We start from the raw sequence: 12,626 nt of genomic DNA, 5'->3' as shown, positions 1-12,626 counted from the left end.
CTTAGAGGGAAAGTCACAATGGCACTTAGGTTCACCTCCTGGCTCTGGTACAGATGACCTTGGGAGATTTGGTCCAGCAGAAGGCATAAGAGTGAAACCTGAGCATCCCCTGGCGTCTTAGTAAATCTTGGGCCTAAATCCTACAATTTAGGTCTGTAAGTCACTTCAAAGGAGACAGCTTTGTGTTCTCTGAGCACACAGACACTCGGCTGGATTGTGTTTTCACCCCCTGCTTCATGGTTGCACTTGCTGATCTGGGCGGGTTGTTGTGGGGGCTCCCATGTCCTCATCTGCTGTCAGGTGCTCAGGTCTGGTCTGTGCTGAAAGCCTGTCTGGCACAGCCATGTTAGAGCTGTGGCTCTAGCTTGGTTAAGGCCAAGGCTATTGTTTTTATTTTAATCCTTGCTAAATACTGGAAGATGTTGATAAACAAACACTTCAACAGTGTCAAGTTTACATGGCATTTTCAGTACTGTGCCTCTTTTTCCCAAGTGTAATAAACACTATTGTACATATTTATAACTAGCATGTGTACTGACATCCATGAACACCTATTTTTGCCACTGTCTTAGCAATAAGGGAAAGTTGGTGTTGCTATAAACTGTGTGTCCACTAGGAGGGAAAAGTTGCTGCCAGTGTAATAACTATTTGTGTATTTATGCCTAGGGCCGAGGATGCTTGGTTAACAGGAGTGCCTTGCATGCATACCTTCCCAAACAGAGCAGAATCTCCACTGAGTTGGTGGACTCATTTTAGTAAAAGATGCCTTAGACACTCAACATAAAGTCATTGTCTTACAACCCATCTTTTATAACTTGCAGAGGAAAAAAAAAATTTTCATTTTTTCCTGCTGCTGACACCTCACTATTAATTTTTAAACAAGCCCAAAATCAGAATTTACTGCCTTTATTACAAAACTGGTTCTCTGGCAAGAGCTAGTCCAAGTCAATAGGCTCCACTAAGTGGAAAATAAAATTATAATTCACAGTAGTTATCCATCTAGAGTGGAATTAGGATCCCTTATATAAAATAGTGCCTCACAAAGTAAGCATAACAATGTTACTGCCTTGGTTTAAAACGTTGTACCTCTTGTTCAGCCTGTCTCTTTAGCTTTGCTGTGGTGCATTGATCAAATGCGCACTCAGTCAGCAGCACACTCATTTTGGTCCTATGGGCATCATAAATTTTCTTTTTTGCAGAAAAGCTTAAAATTTTGTAGTGGTTAGCAAAATAAAGAACAATGAAATTTCAGTCTTTCTAACTGCCGCTCTCCATCTTCAGAGCCACAATACAAATTTTGGTGGGGAAAATGCCCAGGGTTTAAAAATACCAAACAAACTCCTTATACAATTGGTATGTCATTACATGAAGCATCGGACCAGAAATCAAGTAATATTTGTTTGGAAAAAGATGAATGCTGGAGCGTATACCACAGTGTATTAATGATCGTGCTATTCATAATCCAAATGGTGCTGGATTCAGCTGGCTGAGCCATCGTCTATGAAACAAAATAAAGCCGTCTGTCACATGATGCATGCAAATACTTTGATGCGTAATTAAGGCATAATGCAATCCATAGGAAACCCTCGTGAGAAGGAGGGGCAAGAGCCTGCCCACACACAGTGAGGATGAGGAGGTGGAGCTGCTGGTGGCTGCTTCTGGAGAAAGGCCTGTGGAACAAGGGAGGAGGCAAGAGAGGGAAAGTGTGAGAGGGCAGTGCCTTTCTGAGGAGGAGGCTCAGGGAGATCTGCAATGACAAAATCCAGGGAAAAATCAGAGCAAGGTGGCAGCTGTGGAGGGAGAGAAACAGGGTCTTCACAGCTCTGTGAAAACACATAACAGCAAATAGAAGAAAAGTGTTGACAGGTGAAAGGCAAATGTATGGTTTGATAAGAACTGGTTGTTGTTTCAGGTAGGAGAAGAGATCAGGCCAGGTTCTGCTAGACACTGAGAGGAGACTGAGCCTAAATGGGGTGAAGAACCCAGGCTAGACAGAACTCAGTGCTTTCTGCAACTGGGGATGCTATGAAAAAGACATCAAGGATCCGCAAGAACTGAATAACTGTGGGACTATTCAAACTCCAGAAAGCAGAGAACCTTGTTCACAGCTGTCATAGCCCCTGGAACAGGACTTGTATTTTGATAAGTGCATTGAAAGACCTTCATGTCCTTAGACTGCTGAAGAAGCGCAGTTATTAAATTAATAACATGGGGAATTCGTTGAGGGTGGGAGAATAGTTGCTCCTAGATCAGACCTTCAGTGGATATAAATTAGCATAGTTCAGTTTGATATCTGATCCTACTTAGCACAGTTCAGAATTGCACATGCATAAGCAATACTCAAACAGATTTTATTATAGCCCTCAGCTATGAGAAAGTGCTTTATAAGAGTGTTGTTTAGAATATTATGAAGATCGTACTCAAAAACATACCAACAGTGACTTTCTTTTATAAAATACTTCTATCAATGCTATAAAAATTGTATTTTGTATTTTATTGAATATTGTCTGCAATTTGCTGTATCTGTTCATTAAAAGTAGGTTGGATTACTAGCAAATGTGTAATAAAAATTGTTCACTTTTTTATGAGTCTTTTTGGCCTCTCTTTAATATTTAAACTAATTCCTTCCTACTCCTGCATTCAGTTCTGTTCCTTATGCATAACAGGCAGGTCAGCTGTGCAATGTTATTACATTATCTGTTCATGCCCACATGCTATGTTTCTAGTCTTTCCAAATCTCTTAATTCGTTCAACATACCTAATTTTGACTGTCTTTAAACTCAGCTGTTGGAAGCGTATGACCACATGAATAATTTAGTAATTACTCAGAATCAATAGCACTTCAGCTTTCATTGCCATGAGGAATATGGGAGGATGTGAAGCCAGGAGGCCAAAAGAGGCCTTTTTTTGTCACGCTAAAACATCTCGAGATTTGGGGAAATGATGAATGAGTTAAAAATCATGCATGTGCTGCCTTTGCTTCACACTTTCCCTTCATTATGTGTTATGTTTTCATACATAACCAAGAAAGCATATCTGAATTTTCAGGCCTCAAAACGGTGTCCAAGCTGTAGAGATTCATATGGCTGGGTCTGTAGGGCTTTTCTCGAATTCCCAGTGTTGAATAAATGCTGGCTGCTTTCCTTCAGCCTGTTTATTGCACACCAAGATGCCATGCCCTGATCACCTGCTCGTCACACCAGCCCTGCCCATCACACCAGCCCTCGCTGCGGCTTCCTATATTCCCAAATAAGGTTTAATGTCTGGACAAAGCTTCTGTTACTCACCCTGAAAGCTTCTTTTCAAACATTGCCCTAGGCTTTCCTCCCTTTATATGCTTGTCTCTGGATTTCAGCTCGTGACGACATTTCCTGAAAAAAATAAGGTTCTGATGGAACACAGGAACTGTCCCTGTACCAAGAGTGTTTCCTTATAAGCCCCTTATTTTCCAATCAGCTTTAGTTTGAATTTTTATACAGCTTTATCTCTTTCTTTTGTATTTATTCAGTTGCATCTGAAGTAAAATAGCATGCAGTAAATTTCCTAAATACAATTTAAATATAGCTCGTTTCAATCCGCTTGGTTTTACATTTCCATTCATCAATACATTAAGCTAAAAGTATCCCAGATTGCTTTGTCTTGCTTCTTGTAATTTAAGAAAAATTATCGAATATGTTATAATTTCTTTTCAGAAAAGTGTAAGCAGTTCACTTTGGAAAGCATAATTTTAGCCGAGTTAAGAAGCAGTTATTGATGTGCAACGCAAAACTAAGTCAAAAAACATTTGAAAAAACAGAATGGCTTTTGGCAATAACCAATATTGGTTTTGGTTTGTTTCTTTAAGCCAGCTCAGAACCGGAGAGGAGAAAGCGCTGTTGGTTTTACTGTCAGTGCACCGGTCCGGTGGCAGCCAGCTTTGTCCTTTCAGTCTCTTATGAGGAGCAGTGATAAAACTGAATCCTGGATGCTTTGGCCACCGAAAGGTGTAACCTATGTGATTACACACAATACAAGGGATTTATACTAAGATATTGTTCCTGCAGCAGAGACATAAATCCCTCTTGCCAGCTCCCTTCCACTCCGTTCCAGTGCTGCATTTTAAAGCAGCAGACGTTTTTGCTTTGGATTTTTTACTCAGCCTAAATATTTCAAAGATAGCATCAGAACTATATTTATCAAGTTATACAACACTTTTGTCTCCCTGTGTAGCTGGCTGCTTGCAGTGTTTCCACAGCATCCTCTTTACACAAGACACCATTAATAGACTGGTGCCTACAAGCACCCAGATGAGACTTGGGAGACCCATTTTTGCATCATTTCTTTGAGAGATATCTTACCACTGCATTTTAGCTGTGTCACACTGCTGATGGATTGAAAAAGCCAATACACTTTGCTCCAGAAAGGCCCCATCATTGCTGATGGAAGATAGGCAGACCGGTTTTATTTTCTCTTTCTGTCTCCATCAGGGAGGGTTTACTGTGGGCTATTCAGGCTTTCGCAGGGAGGCGGAGAGGAGGTGGCGAAGCCTCACTGCCCAGCACTTGGATAACTCCTTCTCCAAAGGAAGAGCTGCTCCATGGTGCACACGGCAGGAGTTCCACACAGCCCTCTCTTGAGCGTGGCAGGCGCAGGGCTGAAGCTGCGAGTGATGAGGCTCAGTCCATTCAGCTTTCTGTGCACGGCCCTGAGAGCAACGCTTGGAATTCAAAAGATTCCTTGGAAGTGGGCTGAGCCCGTAAGGAAGGCACGTGGGGGCTGATCCCGGGCTTTTGGCATGCCTTAGCTCATCTGCTGCACTGCCAGACGTGCTTTGCAAGGAACAATGAGGAGGATCCGCCTTAATGAAACCCTTGGAAGCTTGCCGGGCGGTGAGAGCCACGGATGCAGGGATAACAGCTGTGACTGTCACAGCAGCATCTTCTGCAGACCCGGAGGTCGGCCCCGGCGTCTCTGGAGAGGCTGTTTCTGGGTCGCAGACGGAGATCTGTGAAGGTTTACACTTCCTACTTACTATTTGACAGCTCCACTTAACATTACTGCCGGCTCCTGGAACAGCGGCTGACCCAAACACGATTTCTTCAGCGTGAGGTGAAGTTTCTCCTTGATGCAGCTGACTGATTTCAGTGCCCTGAAGAATTTGGCCCCTGATTACCAACCAGCTGACAGACATGAATCAGGTGGCAATTAAATTCCTATAAAATAGAAGACCCATTCAGTAACATTTCCAAGTCCCTTAGAAATACTGGCTTTTGGAATTATCCTACCCATTGCCAGCTATTCTAAGATAAACGTAATTGTTAAGTATACTAAGATTTTTTTTCTTTAGGGGCAGTGAAAAATCAGAACTCTGAGCACTCTTAATGGGGGTTAAAATTCTGTTTGTTTTGGGTTTTTTTTGATTCTCCGTGAATTTCAGGCTTGTGTGGCTTTCTGTGGAGGTGAGTTTTACAGTTCAGTCACATATCACAAGAAAGAGTGTTTTCTTTGATCAGTTTCTAGCTTTCCACTTTTGAATCTTTCTATTCCTTTCTTCTGAGACAGGAAAAGCAACTCCTAAGTTCTATCACTTGTTAGCATATTTCTACCTTAAAAAAGGTTAAAATTCATTCATCTCATTCTCTTTCTTCTGGTACCCATGCTTCGCTGTCTATTTCCATTTAGTGAATTTTCCATGCCCCAAACACTTTTTTTTTTTTTTTTTTTTTTTTTTTTTTTTTTTTTTTTTTTTTTTTTTTTTTTGTACTTTGAAGTCTCTCTTAGTTCTGATTTGTCCCTTAAAAAGAAAGAGAGAGGGAACATATAGTTTACTAGTCAAAATTGCATGGCTCTTTGCTATTGCATGGCTCTTTGCTATTGTATAACCTTAGAAAAGCTGAGGAGGAACTACACGAGAAACAGTTTGGATGCCATCCTGGCCAGTTATTGTGCCCACAGCATTTTAGGAAACTGCTCCTGTAAAACATCCTGGATGGTGATAAAGCACTTTAAGCTTGCATTAATAGTAGTAGGATTTGAAACTGCTCAGCACCTCTTAGCTATCCTATCCAGAAAGAGAGGATTATATTTTTGGCTGCAGTTGCAAAGCTTAAGAGGTTTCTACCTATGTTTCTCTATAGCAAAATCAGGATATTTCCTTTATAATACATTAACAGGAAATATTTCTCTGAATACTCTGTTGTTGTATCTTCCAACCAGATGCATAAAGCTCCTTTCTCAAATAGGCCTCTTGATGCATTTTTTTCCTCACAAACCACATGAATCACCCATGTACTAACAATTTGCTACATTTCTCAATCCATCTTTTTTAGACAGACCACACCCTGAGCTGAGCCTGGATAGTTTCCCACGTACTAAAGGTCCCTGCTAGCAACTAGACTGTCACAGTCTCCATGACCTCTGAAAACTTGCAGTTTAGGTCATTCAGCAGGGATGTGGGAGTCCTGGACTGAAATACACTGCTGCCATGACTCAGAACAGAGGTATGGTTATAGGATTTCAGTTTAGTGCCCTGTCAGGTATTTTCTGTTGGAGTTTTGTCCCTTGTGGTAGATGAAAGAGCTGTTGCTCAGAAAACCCTCTAAAATTCGTGAATCAGTAGTCAAGAGAGTCAGGCTGCAACACTGCTCACCAGTCACGTGCAGAGGCGTTATCCTGTTGTTGTTCAGTGAGAGAGGTGGATCAAGATTATCCCCAAACCTGACAATTAGGGAGTTCCCCTTGAATATGAAGGGCACGGTTCATGTCTCAGAAGAGACTGCAAGCCCATTTGCACAGCTTAAAGCTTGTTTGAGGTGTCTGACCCTAACGTTGTCCCTATTTGCCACATCCTAAATTGGGAGATTGGGTCTTACTAGCAGTGCACTCTCCTCTGAGCTTTGTCTTGGGTTGAGATCCCAAACACTGAGATCCCAAACAGTGAGATCCCAAACACTGAGATCTCACTAATGGTGGACAGTGGACTCCTTCAGGAGGTTTCCTTTTTTCAGAAATCAAGGCACCCTCTGGGGCCAATGTCAGGGAGAGGTGTCAGCAGCACCAGTGAGACAGATTTAGATGAGAAAATGCACAGCAAAGAGCCTGACTGCTTCTGAAGGTCCAAAAAAGATGAATCTGTCAATTTTTGCTGTAAGTGGGAAGCTGAACTTTAAGGCATGGCTTAACCAAAGGGCAGCATATGGCAGCAGTACAGCTGTTAGAAATCCACATGCACTTCACACTGGCACTTTGACAAACGCTATTGTGTTACAAATACTGGATGACACAGTAAATCTGGGGCTGCATTCAGCTCTGCCCTACGCAGGCACAATTCCCACTGACTCCATACACGTCTATACCAGAAAATGTATGGAAGTGCGTAGGCCCCAAACAAACACACAGCACTTGTAGGAATCCTTCTGGCGGACTGAGCAACATTTGACACGGTTAGACCCCTGTAGCAGGAAGTGTGAATGCTATAATATGGAACTGGAGGAAAAATTAGGGAAACCATGAGGTCTAGAAGACGCCTGGTGATTTTAAAGACAAAACTTGAATTTCTGCACTGGAGCAACAGACATGCTGGCTGGTCATTATAAGGGGAACAGGGCTCCTCCTGCTGAGATCCATTTACTGTCTTTCATACTCTGCTTTTTGTCTCTCTGCCAGTTTCTACCAGGAAAGAAAGAATTCAGAGGGGTCTTTTCTTTTCTTTTCTTTTCTTTTCTTTTCTTTTCTTTTCTTTTCTTTTCTTTTCTTTTCTTTTCTTTTCTTTTCTTTTCTTTTCTTTTCTTTTCTTTTCTTTTCTTTTCTTTTCTTTTCTTTTCTTTTCTTTTCTTTTCTTTTCTTTTCTTTTCTTTTCTTTTCTCTTTTCTTTTCTTTTCTTTTTCTTTTCTTTTCTTTTCTTTTCTTTTCTTTTCTTTTCTTTTCTTTTCTTTTCTTTTCTTTTCTTTTCTTTTCTTTTCTTTTCTTTTCTTTTCTTTTCTCTTTTCTTTTCTTTTCTTTTCTTTTCTTTTCTTTTCTTTTCTTTTCTTTTCTTTTCTTTTCTTTTCTTTTCTTTTCTTTTCTTTTCTTTTCTTTTCTTTTCTTTTCTTTTCTTTTCTTTTCTTTTCTTTTCTTTTCTTTTCTTTTCTTTTCTTTTCTTTTCTTTTCTTTTCTTTTCTTTTCTGGAGCGAAAGCCTACAGGAGGCCTAAAAAGAGCACTACACAAATCTATCAGAGAAGAGATCATGTTGCAGGGAAGCTGTGGCTGCCAATGACGAGATGTTCAGTTTCTTAGCCACTTTAGGTCAGAAACCAGGTGTTATGTTGTTGATCCAATGGCTGCTTGCCATCCCCTGCCTCCTCCTGTAACAAACAGTCTCAGCAGAACAGCTTTCACAGCTCCAGATGTTTAAAAATACACTTTTAGAGTACTTGAACAAGAAAGTGCTCTTTGCAAAGTACTGCTTTCTATGTTCAGTCGCAAGGCCAGTGCTGAGTCCTCTACACTGATTTGTAGATGGCATTTTAAAAGCTTCAACAAGTCTGGACACATATTTTCTTTGCTTAAAACATGTTTAACTCTTTCAGCACTGTGGTTTTAGATCCCCCTGATATTCATATAAATACAAAGGGCTTAAAGTCTGAGCGGTGAAAATAAATGGGAAATAAATAGCCTTTTTTTTGTTTTGTTTTTTCAGAAAGAGTAAAGGCAGAAAGGAACAATATTGTAAACATATCTGTAAAATCAACTTACTTGTGCATTTTCTACCTCTAAGAGCCAGAACAAGCTGGCTTATCACAAATTGTCAAGCAGCAGGGACAATTTTTGCAAAGGGTACAATAACTTTGTTATTGTAACAGGCATCCCACTGGAGCATCTGGAGCACTTTATAACAGTCACAGCTCCAAATTTATTAAGCCAAATGACATTATGAACTATGGGGAAAACAGAGCAAGAGTTAAAAATCATTTAGGATTTAGGTAAAAATCTATCCTCATGTTAAAGACAAGTACTTTATGCTAAAAGAGGCAGAGCTGGTGCTGGCATCAAAGACAAGGATGTCAGCAGGAAGTGCCAAGGAAACAGCTGAGGCCTTGCACTTCAAAAAGCTTAACTCTGGGTGAGGGATGTTCCCACCAATAGTCAAGATTCACAGATGACATTTTCAGATGTCTTTGGGTTTTTTTCATCCAGGCAGTCACATGATGGATCCTATGCCATATGTCTTTTCCATGGGCTTCTGTTTCTTAGGTGTCTACAGCTGCTTTCAGTCCTCCACTATGAGGTGGAGAAGAAAGCCTCTCTGGTTTGTCTTGTTATTTTAGAATTAGTTCTGTGAGATTTGGACGGATTCCTATTTCTCTTCTATTAGCAGAGACAATTTTTAGTTGCTAAATGCAGTGTTAACCACTTTCTCTGACAAGGACATGGCTGACCTGTCAGATCCTTGACAAATGATTGATTTAATCTAGAAGTGTCTATTTATAAACTAATGCAAAAAAATAAAAATTAAGGATGAGTAAACTAATTAATAAGCAGTGTATTCCTGCTGGCAACATGAATAAAATTACTGCTAGGTCAACAGAGAATTCAGCATTGCTCCATATGCTTCTTTTAGTGGTGTTCAAATAGCTCAGGTGTAAACTTTGGGTGACCTTATTTAATTAATGTTTAAATGGGTCTTTAAAGGAAACTGTCGCATATTAAACTAACTGATTTTTTAAACTCCTTCCTTCTACTGTGAAGAGGAATAATAAGCACCTTATCTTGTTGATACATCTAGAGTTCTTATCAAATTTATCCCACTTTTGGAAAAACTCTGTATCCTCAGAAATGAGGCTGAATTTCCCCTAAAAACAGAGACACAATCTTAAACATTTATAATCTGAATGAGGGAAAGAAACCCTCTGACTTTACGTCTTTAATGCCCTTCATTCACTTATTTGCTAAGGTGAGGCAGGAAACCTCAGTGTAAAGGGATGGGGGAAGGGCAAGCAGCCTCAGGCAGAGCTGAGTTACGTCTTTGTGCCCCAGATACAGAAAGACTTGTGGGCATTGTAATGCTCAAACCTAAATTCTGGGTGTCTGACTGCTGTTGTGTAATCCAAGACCCAAATGGTTCATGAATTCTCCATTGGACACCTGGGGAGAAGAGTTAGGTGAATCATAACCTACCCAGCTAAATTCATCTATTATGTACAGGCTCTGAAGCAAGTAGTGTTAAATTAAAAATTACATGGAGAACACTTGGCCTGTGGTTCACTTGAAAGAAAACAAAACAAAACAAAACAAAATGAGTAAAAGTGTGTATTTCTTTAAATTTTCTGCTGACAGAACAGAGATAATTAGCCTACAGCTGCAGACTGGGGAGAACAGCTCTTTTTTCTGCCTAGAAGCAGCAGGTGAAAACCCTGAGAGAGAAGCTGGGTGCCACTGACTTAATTTAGTTGCTTAAATGGAAGGCAGTATGCAACAACAGAAAGGAACAGGGAGGTCGCAAATCTTCAAGACCAGGATTTCTGAAGAGTGGCAGTTAATAAACAGAACAGGAGTATGACTGGAAAAAAGAAAGGATTAAAAACATGTACTTATGACACCCCTGTAGTATCATAGGTGCCTTTGAGATGTATCAGCTAGACACAAGCCCAGACTCAAAAGTAGTGCACTCTGATGAGAAATGTGATATGGCAATGGAGAATTGTAAACAATAGAAGAGGGAGTGTTACAAAAAAAGTTATATACACCTATATACTGCTAGACACATATCTTATGCAAAAAACCTTTTCCCATTTGTTCTGTTGTGCTCCCACACATCGTTCTGCACCTTACCATGGCCTGCTGTTTTGCAGGCTTTCCTTAGGACCTCCAGATACTCATTTCGTTGTAAGCTGAAACACAGTCATGCATTGCTTGCTACAATTCTTGTATTGTGAGTACCTTTATTTTAAGAATGTATTAACAAGAAGATTATTTCATTTTTGTGAAGGAGAAATTACTTATCTGTTTCAATAGGCATCAGTTTAGTAATAGTAAAAGGCAATAATAAAAATTACAACAAATTAACATAATTATCTGCCTACATAAATTCTTACGATACCTGTTCTATTGGGCATTTGTTTGAAGAGGCTTTTTTAATCTGCATGAGATGATAAAATCTATAGAGATAGAATTGCTCCATTTTTTTTCCAGGAAGGATCTTCAAAGTAGCTCGATCACTGTATGCTGACATTTTAATAACTTCAATGGGAGGACTTGTGGAGTAAGCCTAAGAGAGTGTGGCAAAGTAAAGTACAAGATTAAAATGTATTAAAATGAAAGAGTAGTAGTTGTCTTTCCAACACTTTCATTTGAAGGTGAGAAAGAGCAGTGTCAAAGAATACTGTGGCTGCTTTGTGAATCAGGAGATAAGGAATGCTGGCTACTGACAATCATCAGTCTCTCCTTCTTCCCAAGTGCTGTGCACACACGGTCAGGTCTAACAAAGTGAGAGAAATCCATGACTACAGCTGTGATGTAAAGCCAGGTATGACTCCACAAAAGAAACATAGCTCTAGCCATACTCGATGGATTAAGTATGGTGAGGCACGAATACTTGGAGTAACCATCCAGAACCAATAAAGTCACATTTAAACAGTCTAAAAGTCTTTGTTTAAGTCAAACAGACTTTGATAAGTCTTACAATCCTAACAGATTAATATTCTTGCTATGAGAGGGCTCACTAGCTAAGGCACAGATAGAGGTGGAAAAAAAGCCACAAGTATCCAGTGGCCTAAGTTGTCTCTCTGTGCCAACACTCTGCTCCTCCTGAGCAAACAACCAGAGCAGCAGGTAACCAGGAGTAGGTGCAGAGATAGTACCACGAGGGTCAAATCAGGAAACAACACTTTATTACTCCTGTTTGTTTTGTTTATAATTTCCCCATTTTTAAATTTCCCATTACGTTAAATTAAGGAGGATTTGGTTCTTGAGATGCCATAATGAAGCATGCACATCATCCAGTGCAATGTGTTACAGAATGTTGTGGGTTTTCTTTAAAGTCTACTCTAGCAGCCGTGGTATTTGATATACCATCACATCAGCAAATTTATATGCTTTTGATTAAACTTCTTTGGTTTAGAATGGCACCTCTTACTAGCACATAAGAGCACAGCCAAGTAGAATAGCAAACAGAAGGAGGAAGAATGCTGGAGGAAAAAACCTGCATTTCTTGGATAGCTGCTTACAGATTTTGTATAAAAACCTGTGAAGATCTCTTGTCACTGAGCAAAAAAAAAAAAAAAAAAATTGTTTTAGAGGTTTATAGGAAGTGTTAACAGCTACATACTAGGCATTATTTTCCCCTTGTTAAACAAAATAAATAATGAAAGTACCAAGGCTTTTCCAAGATTCTACCAAGAGGAAAGTGCCAGCTTTTTGTTTATTTATTTACGTTTATAAATTAGTGATATATTGGATACAAAATCATTTGAAGGGTTGCGTATTTATCCAGTGTGAATAAATCTCAAGGCCTGTGTTAAATTTATGGCTGCACAGTGAAACTCAGCCATGCCCACACACCTGCATGAAGTGGGTGTTTTAGTTCCTTGGATCATGTGCGTTATCTCCACTGTAAACTATGCATTAATAAAGAGCAGAGCAGGCACTTACCATATTCCCTTTTGGAATC

The sequence above is a fragment of the Prinia subflava genome, chromosome 3 (genome assembly GCF_021018805.1).
Source record: "Prinia subflava isolate CZ2003 ecotype Zambia chromosome 3, Cam_Psub_1.2, whole genome shotgun sequence".
In the NCBI taxonomy this organism is placed as follows: Eukaryota; Metazoa; Chordata; class Aves; order Passeriformes; family Cisticolidae; genus Prinia; species Prinia subflava.
This window is presented reverse-complemented; position numbering follows the sequence as displayed.